At 38.8% G+C, this 20,676-nt stretch overlaps 1 long non-coding RNA gene across 1 annotated transcript; it reads right to left on the bottom strand.

The window, feature by feature from the left end:
- Positions 1-865: 865 nt before the first annotated feature.
- LOC125131847 (uncharacterized) lies at positions 866-20,656 on the bottom strand. Its single transcript, XR_007136038.1, has 3 exons — positions 20,565-20,656; positions 12,094-12,222; positions 866-957 (listed from the first exon to the last, which is right to left on the bottom strand). It is a non-coding gene; the product is annotated as an uncharacterized LOC125131847 (long non-coding RNA).
- Between the last annotated feature and the right edge of the window lie 20 nt (positions 20,657-20,676).

Genomic DNA, 20,676 nt, shown 5'->3' with positions numbered 1-20,676 from the left:
CTGCTGATTGTCACATACAATTTGGTTATAGAGGCAAAAAAAAAAAAAGAGAAACTTCTAATTGTGGTGTATGCAACATTCATTCACATAAGATTGGGGAATTATTTCTTTTATATTTAGGTTGCTTAATCTCAATCTGTTACCAAATACCCTTTGCTTATGATCTCTAGGTGACAAGGTCAGGCTTTGGAGGTAGGTCCCTGGAGACATTTCTCATTACCTAAGTACTAGAAGCTATTGTTTGTAGTGGATTTGTAATTGTCTAATGATCACCTTTATATTTTTGTTCACATTTTGAGCAAAAATAGCAAAAAGAGTCAATGATTATATTATAGAGAAAGTAACAAAAGTCTGTTTCTGGGACATGTCTTCATATTTTTTGACATCTTGTTGAAATAGGGAAGCCTATCTAAGAAATAGGCCAATGATAAAAACCCAGTAATAATTTTGTTGCCGAGTTAAAGTGAATTAGAAACTGGGCCAAGGGGAGAGCTTTAGTTCAGTTTCGAATATCTGACAAAATTGGGAAATTGGATAAAAGTATAGGAAATTGTACTGGATGAAAACGTACTGATGTTTTGTATTTGTTCCAACATAAAAGCATCTATTCTTGCAGAGGGATGGATATGTAATGGTCTCAAATCTAATGGAAGTGCTCATTTCCAGGGGTATTGTAGTTTTGAAATGGGTTTATTTGAGGATTCTGGGTCTAATTTCATATTATTAAACTCTGAAATTACAGAAGCCTTTCCAAAGTAATCCTTGTGCCTCAAAACGGCCTCATGATGCACTGTAAGCTTGTTATGTACAAAGTTTGAAGGGCTTGTTGGCAATACAATCCCTTCTGTTACAACCTATGCTGTACCTTTGTTCTTGCCTTTCCCATGGACTGAGTTTCTTCCTCCAATCAGCATCACAGCTTAGCATGGGTGATGGAGTGGCAGCCACTGAAGGTTTCTAAAGCAGATAATAGGGTAGAGGTGACAAGGTCAGGCTTTGGAGGTAGACCTGGGTTTAAATCCTAATTCTACCACATGGGAGCTCTGTGGCTCTGGTTCAGGTGTCTAACCTCCCAAGCTTCAATTTTCCCTGTCTGCCAAAAGGCTCCTATGAGTGTCCAGAGCTTAGTATGGTGCCTGGCACAGAGAGCACACACTTAAAATGCTAGTAGTATTATTAGCAGCCAGAAATTATCTTAGTTTTACTTAAAGAAAATAGCCCTAACTTTGTGCTGAGGATAATTTTTAAAAATGATAGTGTGGATGTGGACATTTTTCTTAGAAATATTTCTAGAGGAAATTTGGTGGTTTTGTATCTGAAAGGCCTGCACAACTTTGCCCAAAAGATACACAATATCCGTGCTTCCAAATAGATATACTAATGGGACGCCCGATACCATCCACTCAATTCACTGTGGGCAGGAAGAGGATCTATTTTGAAGGGGAGGGAAGAGGACTATAACTGGTTAAAAATAGATTTCTCTTCCATGTTCTCTCCGCCACTTTCCAGCCTCTGTTTTCCCATCCACCCCCGTTTTTCCTGAGGTCCTCTTATCATCTCTGTTCACTTCCCCCTTGGCTTTCTCTGCTTTAGAATTGGTACATATTTTGAAAGAGAAAATACTTGAAACCATCCTCAGAAAGTCAGTGGTGGGGGTAATGCATTTTTAATCCTGAACACCTGGCCTCCTTTTATTTGGCTGCCAGAACGGGAAGGTTTTTTGATTATTCAAAAAAGTCCTCTTGCTGGTGCTCACAAATGACTAAAAAAGGTTAATAAATTTCAGACTCTGCTTGGTAATCCAGGGAGATAGAAGTTGGCAAACACAGACTTTTCTTTTTAAGTTGAATCTGACATTATGAAAAGCTACCTCTCTTCCCAGATTCAAAGGATTTATCTAGGCTTTAAACACTGGGTAGCAGAAGTGTGGCGAGAGAGCTAGCATTAATTGTGGATCTGCTTTACAGAGAGAATCTCATTCACATAATCTCATTTAGTGTCCATGACAGTTCCATGGGAAAAGCATCACAGTTTCCATATTCCATAGGTGAGAGCATGAGGGGGCTTCAGTATGCCCCATCAAGGAGAGACTCACTCCAGTGCCACTTCCCTAAGCACTGATGACCCCGTGCAAGGTTTACCTGTCTTACTGAACTACTACCTTGACACAAGTGCTTCTCTGTGCACCATGCAGTGCCAGGTACGACAAGACGTAGCTCCTAATTCTAACCACCTTCTGTGGCCTAAACTTGCCAGCCAATTCTTGGGACCATGGTCAAGTGCAGAACCCATCTTTCCAGCAAAGGGTGCTGGGAAAATGACACCTCCTCTCCCAGCAGTATAACCACAATGTTTATCTCCCCAAATGTTTTTCTTTGCTCTGATTATATAGAGGCAAGGCTGCAAGTCCCCTGATACTGGGGTGGTAGAGATAGTGGGGCAGGTGATAGTGGGTGGTAAGCTCAGTTCTCTGAGCTGGTACCTCTCAGTACACCCTGCAGGGCAACAGAAAGGGTACTTGGTTGTTTTGCTCTTCAGTTACAATTCTGAGCCATGAACATCATTTACACATAGATTATCAAATCTAATTATTTTTAAAGATATTTATTGACGTATAGTTGACTTACAAAGTTGTATTCGCTTCAGGTATAGAGCAGAGTAAATCAGTTATACATATATCTATAACCGTTCCTTTTCAGATTCTTTTCCCATATAGTGTAGTGTAGTGGTTTCAATCAAATATGGGCTTGTTTTTTCTCTTTTTCTCTTTTTTGGGTGCACCCATGGCATATGGAAGTTCCCAGGCCAGGGATCTAATCTGAGCCACAGCTGTGGCAATGTCAGATCCTTAATCCACTGCACTAGGCTAGGGATGGAACCTGCATTGCCAGAGAAACAATACTGGATCCTTAATGGGCTGCACAATAGAGGTAACCCCTGGGCTTGGGCTTACATTAATGTGAAGTTCAAACAAATTATCTGTATGACTCTCACCTTCCATGCCTCAGCTTCCTCTCCATAGGACAGGAAAACTAACAGTACTTATACTGTTTTGAAAGGCAAATGAGATAGTCTACATGGCAGTAAATAAGTCTATTATCTCCTTTTTCCAGATGGGGAAACTAATACCTAGATAACTGTCCAAGGTTACATAGCTAAGTAGTCTTTCCAAACCCATGCTCTTAGCCATTCTTCTATGGTGGGGCTTCTTAGCCTTTTGCATATCCTGGTACACACAGAAAATGATATTATTCATTCAACACTGGGGAGAATGAATGGGACAGCTCAAGGCTTGAGGTAAATTTGTTTATGGGTCTTCTACCACCTCAGTCTCCTTCTGTTCAACTGGCACTCTGCTGAACTAGAACAGAGAATTGGAGCTGTCTCTCTAGGCCAAGGATGTCAGTAAGTCTTCCTGGAGAAAATGATGACTTAGCTGGAAAGGTTAAAATTTAGTAGTGAAGGAAGAGGGTGATGACAGATGAGGGGGACTATTTAATTATCTCTTCTGAAAAGTGAGACCACAATAATATGTATTTCACAGGTACTTAAAAACTAAATGGTGGCATACACATGGAAAAGCCTTCATCAAATATGAGAATTGTAGCTTCATAAAAAAGGAACAGGGAGTTCCCGTCGTGGTGCAGTGGTTAACGAATCCAACTAGGAACCATGAGGTTGCGGGTTCGGTCCCTGCCCTTGCTCAGTGGGTTAAGGATCCGGTGTTGCTGTGAGCTGTGGTGTAGGTTGCAGACGCGGCTCGGATCCCGCGTTGCTGTGGCTCTGGCTTAGGCTGGTGGCTGCAGCTCCGATTAGACCCCTAGCCTGGGAACCTCCATATGCCGCGGGAGCGGCCCAAGAAATAGCAAAAAAAAAAAAAAAAAAAAAAAAGACAAAAAAAGGAACAAAATATTTGAAATCGGAACAGTGATCTAGGCATAGTGACTATACAGATAGAATATTTCTACCATTTACTTGGGGAAAACTTATAGTTTGATAGGACGGACCTTCTTCCCTCCCTCTCTCCTTCCCTTGCTTTTTCTTAAACCAAATAAAAATGGACATTAACTTCCTCCAAGGTTTTGTTATGAGGCTGAACCTATTTTCATCAAGTAGCTAAAGTAAGTGGGAATAAGATAAAAAATCCTATCATCCCAAGTAGGTGTATCTCTGACTGGTTTGGTCTTATCTGAGGAAATGGCATATGAGCCTGTCTTTATGACATGGGGTGTCTTTGGTGAGAATTTGTTCTGACAGGCAAGGCAGCTGGACACAAGCTGGACCCAGAAGTAAAGGTTTGGCCACTAGAGGAGAGAGGTTTGGGACCATCAGCCAGGTTGTCTCCTCCCACGGCCTGATGTCTGAGCCTTGCAGGAAGGGGGTGGGAAGGTAGTGAGTAAAACTTGATAGGGTCACGTGCCGATGGTGTTGTCCATCTCTGGGCCCAAGGACATGCACCTTGGTCCTGTCATTCTAAGAAGGGGTAAACCAAGAATAGAGCCATTCTTTCCAGCAGCCTTGTCATCTTGACATCAGCTCCATGGCATTTGCTGTGGCAGGAGATAGAAGTGCTTGCTAAACATGGTGAGCAATGAAAGGAATGGTAACTAGACTTATCTGTCAGCATGTTAGAAGTGTTCACAGGAAGAATGGTTAGAAACAAAAAGTAGGAAATATGGGTTACACATAGAACAGGCAAAAATAGTCAAATCTTGGAACATTACCTCAAATCTTCATTGCCATTTTGTTTCTGCATCTTTGAACTATTTTACTTTAAGATCCAGGGTGAGCTCTGTAGACTAACTCATCTCAAAATATGAACTATTTTATTTTTAAATTAAATTAAAATTTTCTTTAATTATAAGTAACATATATTAGTTTCAGGTGTATGACATAGTGATTCAATATTTTTATACATTATGAAATGATCACCACTATAAGTCTAGTTATTGTCACCATACAGGTTGTTACAATGTTATTGATAATATTCCCTATGCTCTACATTACATTCCCATGACTTACTTATTTTATAGCTGGAAGTTCCTACTTCTTAATCTCCTTTCGTCCATCCTCCCAACTCTCTCCCCTCTAGTAACTGCCAGTTTGCTCTCTGTCTATGAGTCTATTTATGTTTTGTTTTGTTTAGATTGCACATATAAATGAAATTATACAGTATTTTTCTCTGACTTATTTCAGTTATCAAATACCCCCCAAGTCCATCCACATTGGTCCAAACAGCAAGGTTTCATTTTTTTTAAGTGGCTGAGTAGTATTCCAGTGTGTGTATAAATGTATACATCTCCTTTATCCATTCATCTATTGATGGACATTTAAGTTGTTTCCCTATCTTGGCTATTGTAAATAGTGCTTCAATGAACATAGGCATGCATATATCTTTTTTAATTAGTGTTTTTGTTTTCTTTGTGTAAACAACCAGAGATGGAATTGGTGGATCATGTGGTAGTTCTGCTTTTAGTTTTTTTGAGGAATCTCCATACTGTTTTCCATAGTGGTTACACCAATTTACATTCCTACCAATAGTGCAACACCTTTCTCCACATCCTCAGCAGCACTTGTTGTTTCTCGTCTTTTTTTGTTTGTTTTTTTTTTGACTATGCTGCAGCATGTGGAAATTCCTGGGCTAGGGACTGAACCTGCTGCATAGCAGTGACCTTAACCACAGCAGTGACGATGCCATGTCTTTAACCCATTGTACACCAGGGCACTCCTGTTTTTTGTCTTGTTGATGATAGTCATTCTGTTGTGAGGTGATATCTCATGGTAGTTTTGATTTGCATTTCTCTGAAGATTAGTGATGTTGAACACCTTTTCATGTGCCTGTTATCCATCTGTATGTCTTCTTTAGAAAAATGTACATTCAGGTTCTCAGTCCATTTTATTATTTTTTATTATTTATTTTTTTTGTCTTTTGTCTCTTTTGTTATTGTTGTTGCTATTTCTTGGGCCGCTCCCGCGGCATATGGAGGTTCCCAGGCTAGGGGTCGAATCGGAGCTGTAGCCACTGGCCTACGCCAGAGCCACAGCAATGGGGGATCCGAGCCGCGTCTGCAACCTACACCACAGCTCACGGCAACGCCGGATCGTTAACCCACTGACCAAGGGCAGGGACAGAACTTGCAACCTCATGGTTCCTAATCGGATTCGTTAACCACTGCGCCACGACGGGAACTCCTCAGTCCATTTTAAAATAGTGTTTGTTTCTTTGATACTGAATTGTGTGAGCTCTTTTTATATTTTGGATTTTGACCCCTTATCAGATACATAATTTGCAATTTTCAATCTTCTCTTACATTCAGTATGTTGCCTTTTTGTTTTGTTGGTGGTTTTCTTTGCTGAGCAAAAGGTTTTCATTTGATATAGTCCCATTTGCTTTTTTACATTGCCCTGGCCTGAGGAGACATATCTAAAAAAATACTGCTAAGACTGATGTCAAAAAGTTTGCTGCTAAACTTTTCTTCTTGGAGTTTTATGATTTCAGGTCTTACATTTAAGTCTTTAATCCATTTTGAGTTTATTTTTGTATAAGAGGTAACAAAGTTGTTCAATTTAATTGTTTTGCATGTAGCTGTCCAGTTTTCCCAACATCATTTATTGAAGAGATGTCTTTTCCCCATTGTATATTCTTGCCTCCTTTGTCACCAATGAATTAACCATCTGAGTGTGGATTTATTTCTGGGCTCTCTATTCTATTCCATTGGCCCATGTGTCTGTTTTCATGCCAGCACCATACTGTTTTGATTACTATAGCTTTGCAGTATAGTTTGAAATCAGGGAGTGTGATACCTTTAGTTTTGTTCTTCTTTCTCAAGATTGATTTGACTGTTTGGGGTCTTTTGTGATTCCATACAGATTTTAAGATTATTTGTTCTAGTTCTGTGAAAGGAAAAAAAACCCTGGTATTTTGATAGGGATTGTGTTGAATCTGTAGATTGCTTTGGGTTGTATGAGCATTTTCATGATATTGATTCTTCCATGAGCACAGTATATTTTTCCATTTATTTGTGCTGTCTTCAGTTTCTTTTATAAGTGTCTTATGGTTTTCAGAGTAAAGATCTTTCTCTCCTTGGTTAAATTTATTCCTAAGTATTTTATTCTTTTTGATGCAGTTGTGAAGGGGGTTGTTTTTTTCATTTTTCTTTCTGATAGTTTATTATTAGTACACAGAAATACAGCAGATTCCTGTATGCTTTTTTTAAATAAAATTTTACCTATTTTAAGCTTTTTAAAAAAGAGTTCATTTAAAATTTGTCCATGTTGACATTTTCCTTCCTGAATTTACTGTAAAATTCAAGTCAAGTAACTTGTACAAATGCATCAATATTTTAAAAGCTACCAATCTTACACATGAAAACAGAAGGCTTACATTCTTCAATAATCTTTAATGTAACACACATTCATTATATATGAGCCCTCAAAGGAGAAATTCTTGTTGTCCAGAATTCTAAGTGCTATACAATGGTGGCTTTGGGATAGTTAAATACTACACATATGCTTTATAAAATCATCATTGAGTTTAGCAGGTTAACTCTGAAACTCTGAAACCATCATCATGACTTTGTGTCTTTAATAATCTGGACCAAGTTAAAGGAGAGAATTTACTCTGATGTAATAGCCTTGTGGTCAAAGTTTTAAGCAGACACCCTTCTTGAAATGTGACTCTGATGTTGGAATCCTCATTAGTTCTTGGAGAAGCTGAGTCATTCTTTGTGGCTGAATTCAAATGTTACCTCCTCTGTGAACTAGTTCCCAATACCTTGAGCAGGGTTAATTGCTCCCATGGAACTTGGTACATGCCTCTATTATGGCACCATTACCACACGGTGTCTTAGCTATGCTTGTGTTTGTTTACACAATAAACTACGTGCTCCTTTAGGGGGAGGGGTGGTTCTTGGCATCGGAGGGATTTAATTGATGATTGTGGATAGATAGAGTGTATCTATCATCATAGGTACTATGTTTACAATATAGATAAATGTTGGAGTTCCATTGTGGCTCAGTGGTAACGAACATGACTAGTATCCATGAGGATGTGGGTTTGATCCCTGGCTTCGCTCAGTGGGTTAAGGATCTGGCTTTGCTGTGAGCTGTGATGTAGGTCACAGACATGGCTCATATCATGCATTGCTGTGTCTGTGGTGTAGGCCAGCAGCTTGCAGCTGTAGCTCTGATTTGACCTCTAGCCTGGTAGCTTCCATATGCTGCACCTGCAGCCCTAAAATCAATCTATCAATCAATCTATCTATCTAAATGTCTACCTATCTATTGTACAAATAAACACAGAAAAAATGTTCAAGAGACTGTTGCCATGTAGATATAGAACTAAAAAAAAGAAAACCAAGAATTTTAGAGATTGCTATCTTAAAAATCTCATTAATTGGAGAGATTCAAGAAAGGTTAATAGGAGTTCCCGTCGTGGCGCAGTGGTTAACGAATCCGACTAGGAACCATGAGGTTGCGGGTTCGGTCCCTGCCCTTGGTCAGTGGGTTAACGATCTGGTGTTGCCGTGAGCTGTGGTGTAGGTTGCAGACGTGGCTCGGATCCCCCGTTGCTGTGGCTCTGGTGTAGGCCGGTGGCTACGGCTCCGATTCGACCCCTAGCCTGGGAACCTCCATATGCCGCGGGAGCGGCCCAAGAAATAGCAACAACAACAACAAAAGAGACAAAAGACAAAAAAAAAAAAAAGAAAGGTTAATAATATTTTGAGGTAAATGATTGAGTTAATGAACAAACGAAGATTTTTCTATTATCTAGTGTGTGTTTTCTTTATACCTAATTTACAGCCAGAAGTCAGGGGATGGTAAATGGATGGGTTTGGTATTTATTGATTGACCTCTGACTACAGGTTCCATATTAGAATCATATGGAGTTCATGTTAGATGCAACCATCCTACTGGGTGAGTCTTATCAGCTCCTTTAAAGGCAAATGGGGAAACTGAGTTTTGGAGGTTCAGTAATGTGAACAAAATCATTCCATCTAGTAAGTTGTTAAACCAGAATTCAAATTGAAGTTGGAAGATATTCTTAGTGTATGTCTATACATTTTAGAAAAAAAGGGGAGAACTCATCAGTTATTAAGATAATTCAAGACATCCCTCACCTTGTAGCCCCTACTTTCTTCCATTAAATAAATATCTAGGGAAAAGAGTCAGGCAATGGGGCTTGAAATGGACAGTATTTGTGGTGCTTAAGCAAGTGGACTCAGAGTCAGAAACCTAGGTAGAGACCTGGCTCTATCACTTTCTAGTGGTATGAACTTGGGCAAATCATTTAACATCTTTGAGCCTCAGTTTCTCTAACTGTAAAATGTAAAAGTAGGTGGAGGGGACTAATCATCATTTGTATTTCACAAAATGTCGTGAGAATGAAATGAGGGAACTCCCTCAGCATTTAGCTGAGGGCTTGGTACACATTAATGCTTTTTTTTTTTTTCCCCCACTGTACAGCGGGGGATCAAGTTATCCTTACATGTATACATTTTTCCCCCACCTTTTGTTCTGTTGCAATATGAGTATCTAGACATAGTTCTCAATGTTACTCAGCAGGATCTCCTTGTAAATCTATTCTAAGTTGTGTCTGATATGCATTAATGCTTAATGCACTTTAATTATAATTACTCAAATGCTGTTTCTTGCCCAAAGTCAACAGATAATTGCTCATCTTCCTACTTTCTTAATGTTTAGTAGATGCAATCTTAGAGTAAGTGGAAGAGAAGTCCACTGAATCACCTTTGCCCTGTGACCTTCAGCCAAAAATGGGGTTTGGAATCATTTGATAGGAGTTTGGTTCTTAGTTCTGCTTTGTGATCTTGATAAAACAGGTTGCTTAATTTCTCTGGACTCAGTTTTCTTATCTGTTAAGTGGCAATCAATACTACATCCACCTTACCAAATTCTTGCCAGGATGATTTGAGAAGTGCTAAGATAAAGGGCCTGTGAAAGGGCACCTAACCTGGTCTAACAAGAAGGAGAAGAGTCTTCTTGAAGGGAGTGGGGTCCAAGTCCAAAAAGAGAGGTTTGTAAACTGGAACACTTATGCCAGTAATAATTACGCTATCATTTTAATAACTAAGTGTATACAACTGACATTTAAGCTTATTTCAGTCTACATTTCCCATTTTACTGGTTTCACTTTCTGATATAACCTTTGAATTTCATTAAGTCTTTAGGGGGAGGAATACTGTGATTTTTAAAATTTGTGTATGTGTGTTGCTGTTGGACTGTAATTGTCTCCACAATTTGGTCCAGCATTTTCCTGAAGATATTTCTAGTAGAACTTTATTATTCTGCAGTGTTTTCAGTGATCAGCTGTGTAATGTTAGAACCCAGATAAATACAGACTGTGTAATTCTTTCCAGCTTTCATACTGAATAGGTTACTTGCATGAGTGTGTGTGTGTGTGTGTGTGTGTGTGTGTGTACACGCATGTGCAGATCCATGTATACATCTTGGATTTGATCCTGAGTTATTTCTTGGGTGTAAATGAGACACTGAAAGGCAATGAACTTTTCCAGGTCACTAGGGTTTTCATTAGAATGCTGGAGTATAAATAGCTCCCTAGTGGTGGAGAGGAAATGATGTCCTATTCCTTCTTCTCCCAGAGGGCTTAGCTACCAGCAACATTCACTTGCAAGTGTCTGGCTCACTGTATGCTGGTGTTGTGTACTAGGTCAAATTTTGGATTAACGTTTTGTGATGAAAAAAAAATCTACAATGGTGTCTTTGTGAACATTTTGTTTCTTAGGGAAAGCTATTTTACATGGAATTTACCTACTGCACCACATTAAAATTCTTAGCATAGAATATCTACACAGTGTACAAATTTATTTCCCGAGTTGCTTAAATGTCATCATGGTTGGTTCAAAATAGGGAGTACCTCATTTTGCAAATACGCTTGCCAGAGCTCCTATATAATGGCACCATCTACATAGAAAAGGCTCATTGAGCAACTATCTGGTGAATACAAACACAGAGCCAGTCACAGGAGATAACTAAGAAAGACTTCATTCTGTTTTTGCTATCTTTTAAACAAGATTATCTGTTCAAAGAATCTAGAAAATTACCTCTACTGTTTCCAGCTGATTTTGTCTGAACTGCTTCTGTGAGGTCCACTGAACAGGCTGTGCTGGGATGACACAGACTTGTTGGAATAGTAAGATCTACAGCTTGGTTGATCTTAGCAAGTTTTTACCAGACTATAAGCAGCTTGAGGGCACAGACCATATGGCATTTATCTTTGAATCTCTCCTGCATCAGGAATGTAGTAGACATACTCTAAATAGTTATTGAATTGATTTAAATTCAGTTTATTATAAATATCATTTGTAGGCCCTTGAAGAATCAGTGATCAGTGTTTGAAAAATATATTCCTGGATGTTCTTTTTTTTTTTTTTTTTTCATTGCATCTGGTTTTAGTTTCCCATGGGGATCCATGTATGTTGTGGAAACATGGATATATATGTTTGTGATAGAAAATTATGGATTGTGACAAGGAAGGCAGCTGCAAAAATGGTTTAACACTTGGTAAATATGGGTAAAATGAATGAAGACCTGTTTGCTTTAACAGAATTCATGTAGATTAAGAGTTTTGGAGAACTGTTTTTCTGGCTTTGGTACATTATACAGCTTATCTTACTTTTTTCTTTTGACAGTTTTATTTTTAAGTAAGCCTAAAAAAATCTGGCGAGGAGATGCTTGTGTGGGTTTTTGTGTGTGTAAATAAGATATCAATGAAATTTCACACCAATAATATGATGATAATAGCTATTAATTGAGAACCTAAAATGTGTCAGTCTTTAAGTCAATAACATATTTCATGCATACAAAAACCCCTATGACGTAATCATTATTTCCATTTTTAAAGATTAATAAACCGATGTTCAGAGATGTTTCATAACTTGCTCCAGTTCACACAGTAAATGGCCGAGCTGAGATTCAAACCCCAAACGTTCTGACTGGTAAATTGGTATTCTTCCCACGAATTGCGCTCAACACAGCAGGCACCTACGCATGGTGATTCTTAACAGTGTCAAAACATCTTTTTCTTTTGGAACATCACTTGCCTGTAATTATTACCTGTAGAGTCTTTCTTTGAGCCTTCAGGCCAGATTAGGGTTTTGTTTGTGTCAAGCAGTAAAATACAATCTCTGCTTCCAGTACTGGCACCGTGTCCTGGGAAGTCAGCAACTGGACAGAATTAAGTCACTTTGAATAAAAGAAAAAATAAATAAAATGAGAGGGTATTTAATGCTTTGTCTTTAACGAAATGCATCTAATTAAGCAGTCTGAATTCTGAATAGAAGGTAACAAATGAAAATGTTATTTCACTTTTCAAGCTGCATTACTATCTTAGAATTTTTGCCTTCAGGCAGTAATGAATAAGCCTGATGGAAGAGCTTCAGATGGAAGAGGTTGAGAAGGGCCTTGTGTTTTATCAGTTGATTTGGGTGCCAAGGTGGTATTTTGACTGGAGAGGGAGCGATGATATAAGGGAAGCATTAGCTAGTTTCTAGTTGATTTCCTTTTCTATGTGTACAAAATAATTAAAAAGTTGAATGTGAACTGTGAAAAATTATTTACCTATCTGGCTTTTTGATTCCAGTGCTATTATACTCAAAAACAGGTAAAATAGCAAAAACCAGGTTTGCTGAGTTGGGCATGGGAACACCTATGTTTTTTTGCTGTATTAGGTGCTAGGTATAGTGGTGAACAAAGGCAGTGTGGTTCCCACCTTCGTGGAGCTTATAGTCCAGACAAAAAAGACTTAATAATTTCATATAACAATAGGGAGGGTCTTTCAAAGAGATCTCACAGTCAAAGAAAATTCAACAACTTGGTAGGAGAAAAATTGCCTCCAAAAGGCCTCTGGAAGTAGTCCAAGGCAGGAAGTGTTTAGAGGCTCTGTGGGAAGACAAGATAATGTAGAGGAAAAATAAGGGCCCTCAATGAAGTTTTCAACTAGTTAAAGGTAATAACATCAGAAGGATAATGCCCTGCTCCAACTGGGACTATTTGTGTTATTAAACAATAAAGAGTGCTTGGGCATTAAACACTCTAACTGGAATGGGGACCATAGTGGTTTACTGCCAGCTAACTATCTTTTATTCATGGGTGACTTGAGGCTATGAACTCTAGCAGCCAATCACAACCACTTTCTGTGAAGGGCTCTCATAATAGTTAAAAATATATAATTTATGTATCTTATTGAGGTGAAATTAACATAGATGAAACATTTTAAAAAGAACATTTCAGTAGCATGTAGTATATACATTACGCTGTGCCATCATCATTTCTAGGCCCCTAATATTTTCATCATTCCAAAGAGAATGCCATACGTATTAAGTAATGGTTCCTCATTCTCCCTTCCACTGCCTCTAGTAATGACCAATCTTTGTTCTGTCTCTGTGGATTTACTTATTCTGGATATTTATTATAAATGGAATCACACAATATATGATCTTTTGTATAGCTTTTTTCACTTAGAAAATTTTTGAGTTTATCCGTGTAGAAGCATATATCAGTACTTCATTTCTGTTCATGGCTGAATAATATTCCATTGAATGTATGTGACAGATTAATGGATTCATCTATTAATAGACATTTGGGCTGCTTCTACTTTTAAGTTATTTTAATAGTGCTTCTATGAACACATGTCCATTTGAGCTGCTATAGCAAAATACCACAGACTGGGTAGCTTATAAATAACAGAAATTTATTGCCCTCAGATCTGCAGGCTGGAAGTCTGGGATCAGTTGCCAGCGTGGCTGAGTAAGGGCCCTTTTAGGGGGTCACAGACATGTCATATCCTCACATGGTAGAAGGGACTATGGAGCTCTATGGAATTTCTTATATAAGAAAACTAATCTCATTCACAAGGGCTCTGCCTTCATGACTACATCATCCCCTAAGGCCCCACCTTCTAACATCTTTGTATTGGGTGTTCAAGTTCTAAGATTTTGGGGTTACATAAATATTCAGACTATACCATATATGTAACTGTACTTGTCTGAACACTTATTTTTGATTTTTGAGTATATATGTAGGAGTAAAATTACTGGGTCATTTGATAATTCCATGTTTAACTTTTTCAGGAGCCACCAAATTGTTTTCTATAGTGGCTGAACCATTTCACATTCCCACCAGCAATGTATAAGGGATCCAATTTCTCCACATCCTTGACAACGTTTATTATTTTTTTAATAGTTACTCTAAAGGATATGAAGTGGTATCTTGCAGTTTTGATTTACATTTTCCTAATGATAAATTTCTTTTTGTGTGCTTGTTGACCATATGTATATCTTTTTGGGAGAAATGAGAAATGTCTATTAAGTTTACTTTGCCTATTTTCTTTTATGGCTGCACCCACAGCATATGGAAGTTCCGGGGTCAGGGACTGAATACAAGCTGAAGCTATGATCTACACTGCAGCTGAGGCAATGCTGATCTGTTAACCCACTGCGTCGGGCTGGGATCAAACCCATGGCTCTGCAGCAACCTGAGATTCTTAACCCACTGTACTACAGTGGGAATGCCTCCTACTTTTTAATAGGGTTGGTTTTGTTGTTGTTGTTGAGTTGGCATACTAATTTGGAGCCATGAACTTCAGCTGTTTCATGATGGAAATCCAATCCCCACAGTAGTCTTAGAAGTGGAATGTGGGCAGAGAGAAGAGAAAGCAAAGAGCAAAGGAGAGGTGGGACTTGGGGTGTGGCTGAAAGGATGCTAATACACAGCCTTGTCTTCCTCAGTATCTTAGAAGTCTGATCACTCAGAAGCAGACATAAGAGTTTTGGCATGGCACTTTGATGGAGATGCATTTCTAGAATCTATGACCTCACCTTATTCTCACTGCCATTGTCTACCTCAGAAATATAAAGCTGTCATTTTTAGTGCACTTTGCACACATTACCTTAAATTTTGTAGCCATGCCCAGTTGGTGCTATTATCTTAATTTTACAGATTAAAGGAATAGAGGTTGGGGAGATTGAGTAACTGGTTCAAGATCACAGCTTGAAGGAGGCTGAATGAGTAGGGATTCCATTCTCACAGATTCATGCCCTTTCTCCATTACTCCATGGAGAGCTTATCACTTGTTTATATTATTATATTATTGCTTATCACTTGTTTATATTATTGCACCTACCCTTTCCCCTTTCTTTAGTATTACCTTCCTCAATCAGTCTCCACACTGCTGATACTGTTTTTTTTTTCTAAAATGTAAATATTATGCCACATCCTTGCTTCAAATTTTTAACGGCTTGTCATCCTTCAAGACCCTTGTCTTTCCTTTCAAGTTGTCATCTCTTGCTTTCTGCATTCATACCCTACCTTATAGTCATGTCAAACTACTTCCAGTTTCTGGAATCTGTCAAGCTGTTTTATAACCTTGTGCTCAAAACAGTGTTGTTTCTTTCTGGGATGCATTAAGACTCTCCTCCCCACTGATATTATCTTATGAACTTTTCCCCATGCCATAAAATGCACAAATATTGGCAAATGAAGTAGTCAGGGGAAAGAGAGGAAGCTGTCATTATTTATGCACCTCACTTTGACTACCTGGAATATCCAAGAGAATCAACTGGAAAACTAACAAGATAGTTTAGTAGTCAGATACAAGATTTAAAAAAAAAATCAATAGAATTCCCAATCACCAGTAGTAACTAATTAGAGAATGTAATGGCAAAAGGATTTGATTCACAATAGCTTCAAAAATTATAAGACACCTAGAGACAAACTAAATAAAAATATGTAAATTGACATTTTTAAAAAGTTCTAAACTGCTACTGACAGATAGAAAAATGATACCTGAAACCATGAAAATGTACTCCATGTTTCTATAAGGAAAGTTTAATGTGGTGGTTATGAGCCTATGGACTGACTTTGTGAGTTATAATGCCATCTCTGCCAAGTCCTTCTGGGTCATCTCAGGAAAGTTGCTTTACTTCTCTAAGGCTTAGCTCCCTTGTTGGTAAAAGGAAAGTAATAATATTAGTTGGCTCATGTATCAAGTATGAAAATTAAATAAAAATGATCTGACTAAATAGAATGACCTATTTAGAGCACTTAGCCCAGTGCCAGGCACATAGTAAATACTTATTGATTAACTATTATATTAAAGATGCCAATTATCTTTAAGATTATCTGTGCATTTAATGCAACTCCAGTTGGGCATGTGTTCCTGTGTGATTTGTAGTTTTATTGAGAACTCATCTTTAGAGGATATATTTTTTTTCTTTTTTTGCTTGTTTTGTTTTATATTTTTGTAGTATATGTCTTCTGAGTTGTAAATAACTTCCAACAGGTAATTTGTTTTTGTTTTCGCCTTTCCTTTTGCCAGCCCTATTTATATCTCGTTCCCCCTCCCTTTTTTCCATACTTCTTTCTTTTATTCTGCTCTTCCTTTTTCTTCCTTCCTTCTTTCCTTTCTCAAGTTCACAAAGATATTCTCCTATATGTTAAATTCTAGAGGTTTTATTGTTTTACCTTACACATTTAGATTTATAATTCACTTTTAAATAATTTTGGGTTATGGTGGGAGTTAGGTCAAGTTTTATTTGTTTCTTTTTCCAGGTAGATGTCCAGTTCACCTAGAACTCTTTCTTTCTTCCTTCTTTCCTTCCTTCCTTCCCTCCCTCCCTCCCTCCCTCTCTCTCTCTCTCTCCTTCCTTCCTTCCTTCCTTGCTTCTGTCTTTATGTCTGCCTGTCTTCTTTCTTTCTTTTGTTTGTTCGTTCATTCTTTCTTTCTTTCCTTTGTCTTTTTAGGGTCACACCCATGGCATATTGAAGTTCCCAGGCTAGGGGTCAAATTGGAGCTGTAGCCACCAGCCTATACCACAGCTAGAGTAATGCTGGATCCTAGCCCACAGCTTATGGCAAGGCTGGATCCTTAACTCACTGAGCAAGGCCAGGGATCTAACCCATGTCCTCATGGATACCAGTTGGGTTCTCTTTTTTTTTTTTCTTTGGCTTTTTTAGGGCCGCACCTGCACATGGAGGTTCCCCAGATAGTGGTTCAATTGGAGCTATAGCTGCCAGCCTACACCACAGCTCATGGCCACACCAGATCCTTAACCCACTGAGCAGGGCCAGGGACCAAACCCGCAACCTCATGGTTACTAGTTGGACTCACTTCTGCTGCACTGCAGCGGGAACTCCAGAACTATTTCTTGAAAAGGCTGTTCTTTCTCTACTGCTCTGCAGTGTGTCTTGATCTTGATCATCTATCCATAAATCTATTTCTGGACTCTCTATTCTGTTCTATTGGTCAATTTGCTATCCTTATGCCAATACTCTACTGTCTTATGCTAAGTCTTGATAGCTGGTATAATAAGTCTTCCCATCTTGTTCTTCTTCAAGACCGTTTTGGCTATTTTTGGCCTTTTTCTTTTCTATATAATTTTAGAATTGGCTTGAAGTTGCCACATAAGAAAGCTGCTGGGATTCTGAATTGTAACTGCGCAGTCTATGAATCAATTGGAGGAAAACTGACATCTTTACAACACGAAATTTTCTAGTTCTTGAACATGGTACACTCCTCTAGTTATTTAGATCTTCTTTATATTCTTTCAGTAATGTTTTACAGTTTTCTGTGTAGAGGTTTTTATGCTACTTTCTTGCCCTGGGTTCCCTACACACCTGCCTTTAGGGAAGGCTTGAAGTTTCAACTTTACAAGGTGATATTTTTTCTTCTAAGAGTGGTCCTGGGCTATGCTGAGCTTACTCATGACTATTTTGGATTGGCAGACTATGTGTTTCTGATACTTTTTCCTTGACAATCACTCGACAATCCCAGCTTCTTGCAGAAACTCAGTTCTTGCTCCTGACTGCATGAAAATCTCAGGGCTCAGACTCCCATGCACCTACCTCTAACCAAGACTAATACTTCCATTCTGACTTTGCAATCCTGCATTTCTGGCACCTTTCCTTTTCAGCTTAGCTATGTGTTTAAAACATTATTTTGATCATAGTTGAGAAAGTTCAATCATTTTGAGTGGGAGAAGGGGGCTCCAATCAGGCTTAGAATGCCACATTTCTGGAAAGCTTCTGCAGTACTACTTGTAACCCTGAAACAAAGGTCCACTTACAGAATACTTAAATAAGTGAATGAAGGAGAGCTAAACATGGAAAGTATGAAAAGGTTTCCATGTCATATTACTAAATGAAAAATTTCACAATAATATGCATAGTATAAAGTAATTTATGTGAGCACGATGCAAAGCAACTCTCCCTTTAAAATACTTATAGCAACAGATTTGGAAATCCACACACAAAACCGTTCTTAGTGCTTACCTCTAACATGAGATTGGGGTGGAAAGTGGATGGAGAAAGGAGTCTCTTATGGAGTTTGTCATCTTCTTTTGGATTACGTGATTCGTTTGCTTATCATTTGATTGCAAGTAATACAATTTCTATTACTTGTCTAATTTAATCGTATACCATTTCCCCTCCCCCAGCTTGGGCCCCAAGCCCGTGATGGCCTTCATAGCCTTGCCCTCTCCTCACCTTCTCACTCATCTCACTCATCTGTGCTCCAATCACCTGGCTGTCTCTCTGTCCCTTGAGAGTGCCATTCTCCTTTTCACTGGATGGCCTTTGCACTCCTATTCTCTCTGCAATGTTCTTCCCTCACCTCTTTGCCTAGGTTGCTGTGACTCATCCTTCAATGGCTCTCAATTTCTACAACACATCCTTAGGGCAACCTTCCCTGAACCTCAGACCAGGTAATGTTTCCTGCCATATGTTCTCCTAATATCTTATATTTATATTTTGCAAACTTTACCACAAGTTTAATTAAATAATTAATTTTGAAAGTCGTTGTCTAATGCCAGACAACTCCAGGGGAATATCAGCTTCATTCTGTCGGGGACTAGGGCTGTCTCATTTGCTGATTAACTCCCAGGGCCTAGCAGAGCATCTTGTACATAACAGGCCCTTGAAACACACTCCTTGAAGGAATCAAGGAATAGGGGAATGAAATTTGGGGGGGAATCTTGAGCATAGATTCTGATTTCTTTAAGTCCTTTCATGGAAACTTAGAGATCAGAGGCTCTCATGCTGGGGAGTATTAATTCCTTTTCTGTTTCTGTTTAGGGTTGATTTGTACATTGCAGGCAATGTCATGCTGCAGTCCTTTATAGTAGGAATGCATTTTGGGAACACCATTCATAAAATGCCTCCTCTAGAATTCCCAGTGCCTGTAGCTGTCTGGAGGTCTCTAGGCCCATAAACAAAGGAGGGACCTAAGAGACCTCTAAGGATTTCAGTAGAAAAAGTAATTATTTCCTGAGCTGAGTGCTGCCCAGGAGACTTTCCCTGTCTCCCTAGGACCCACTTTCTCTATGCTTGTCTCCAGTCTCCCTCCAACTGACATCTTCAACATCAGATGCAAGCTGGTCTCTTGCTGTCTCTCTGGAGTTTCTCTATTGGACAATTTCCTGTCCATGAAACCTCATGACAGTATGCTGAAATTTCATTCCTAGTGTCATCAGGAGTGAAACTAAATTGAACTCTAGAGAATGTGCTTTAATACATAAGGACAGAGCTAAGTAATTGCCATGTTGAGCAGAGAAGGAAATCTGTCACTATAAAACCCATGCTGTAGGACAACTCATTTCCAAGCAAGATCGTAATGGGTGTTATCTAAACAGAATTAAACTTTATAATTTTTTAAAGGACCCATTCATCCATCAGACTAAGAGAAACATTTCATTCCACTTAACTAAAAGGTCAACAGTTTTTGATGTCCCTTTTACATGGCAATATGTTATGCACATGCCCATTGGAACTTAATGGATGACATCTATTTAAAGAAGTTCAGCCATGGAAAATCCCGCTGGATGACCCCTAGTGGAAAACCCTTCTTGCTACTCACTCTATAATTGGATGTTATGGCTATCTACACAATTCTTTCCAATGATTTCTAAAAAGGAAAGGCTGCTAGATTGGATGTTCCATTTATTGCCTGTCAAAGGGCAATTTGCAAATGAACATCACCCTCCAGGAAACAGGACTCTTCCATCCTCAGAGAAAAGTGATGATAATTGGACTTTACATATGTTTCCCTTTTTGAGATACAAACCACAGAATTTGTTTATGACTATCTTTAGCGTGAACAGGAAACTTAACAATGAAACGCAAATGGAGGGGAATAGAGTTAAAATGTTGTAAAACTCATAGGAAATCTGTTCCAAATGATCCAGCAGCTTTAAAAGTCCATTTTTAAAACATGAGGATGATGCAGCATAGTCGTTTTACTCAGTAGCAGGGAGGGGCATTGCTGTGCCAACCACACTTTCTGGTCCTGTGGCCAGCTGCTCATTTTTTTGTTAGAAAAATAGCTGGGTGGGACCACAGCTACAGTCTCTGGCTGTGGAAAAAGGGCTTCTCTGCGAGCAACTTACAAGTTTGTATTAAAGGTCAAACCAGGAATGCTGGCTCCTTTGAAGCACCCTCACCCTAACCTTAACCTCAACATTAACTTTGTTTTTTAAACATGATCATTTATGTGAATAGTCTGAGGAGATAGAGTTCTAGGATGTTCACCTTACCCCTTAAGAGCACGCCAAACATTCTTCACCACTCTTGAGTTCCTCTGTGGGTCACATCTGCATTATCAATCAGAATAAGCCAGGTTATGCTGCTACTGCTGCAAAAAAAAAA

The sequence above is a fragment of the Phacochoerus africanus genome, chromosome 7 (genome assembly GCF_016906955.1).
Source record: "Phacochoerus africanus isolate WHEZ1 chromosome 7, ROS_Pafr_v1, whole genome shotgun sequence".
In the NCBI taxonomy this organism is placed as follows: Eukaryota; Metazoa; Chordata; class Mammalia; order Artiodactyla; family Suidae; genus Phacochoerus; species Phacochoerus africanus.
Note: the sequence above shows the minus strand (reverse complement) of the source record. Positions and strands in the feature narration are given on the sequence as shown.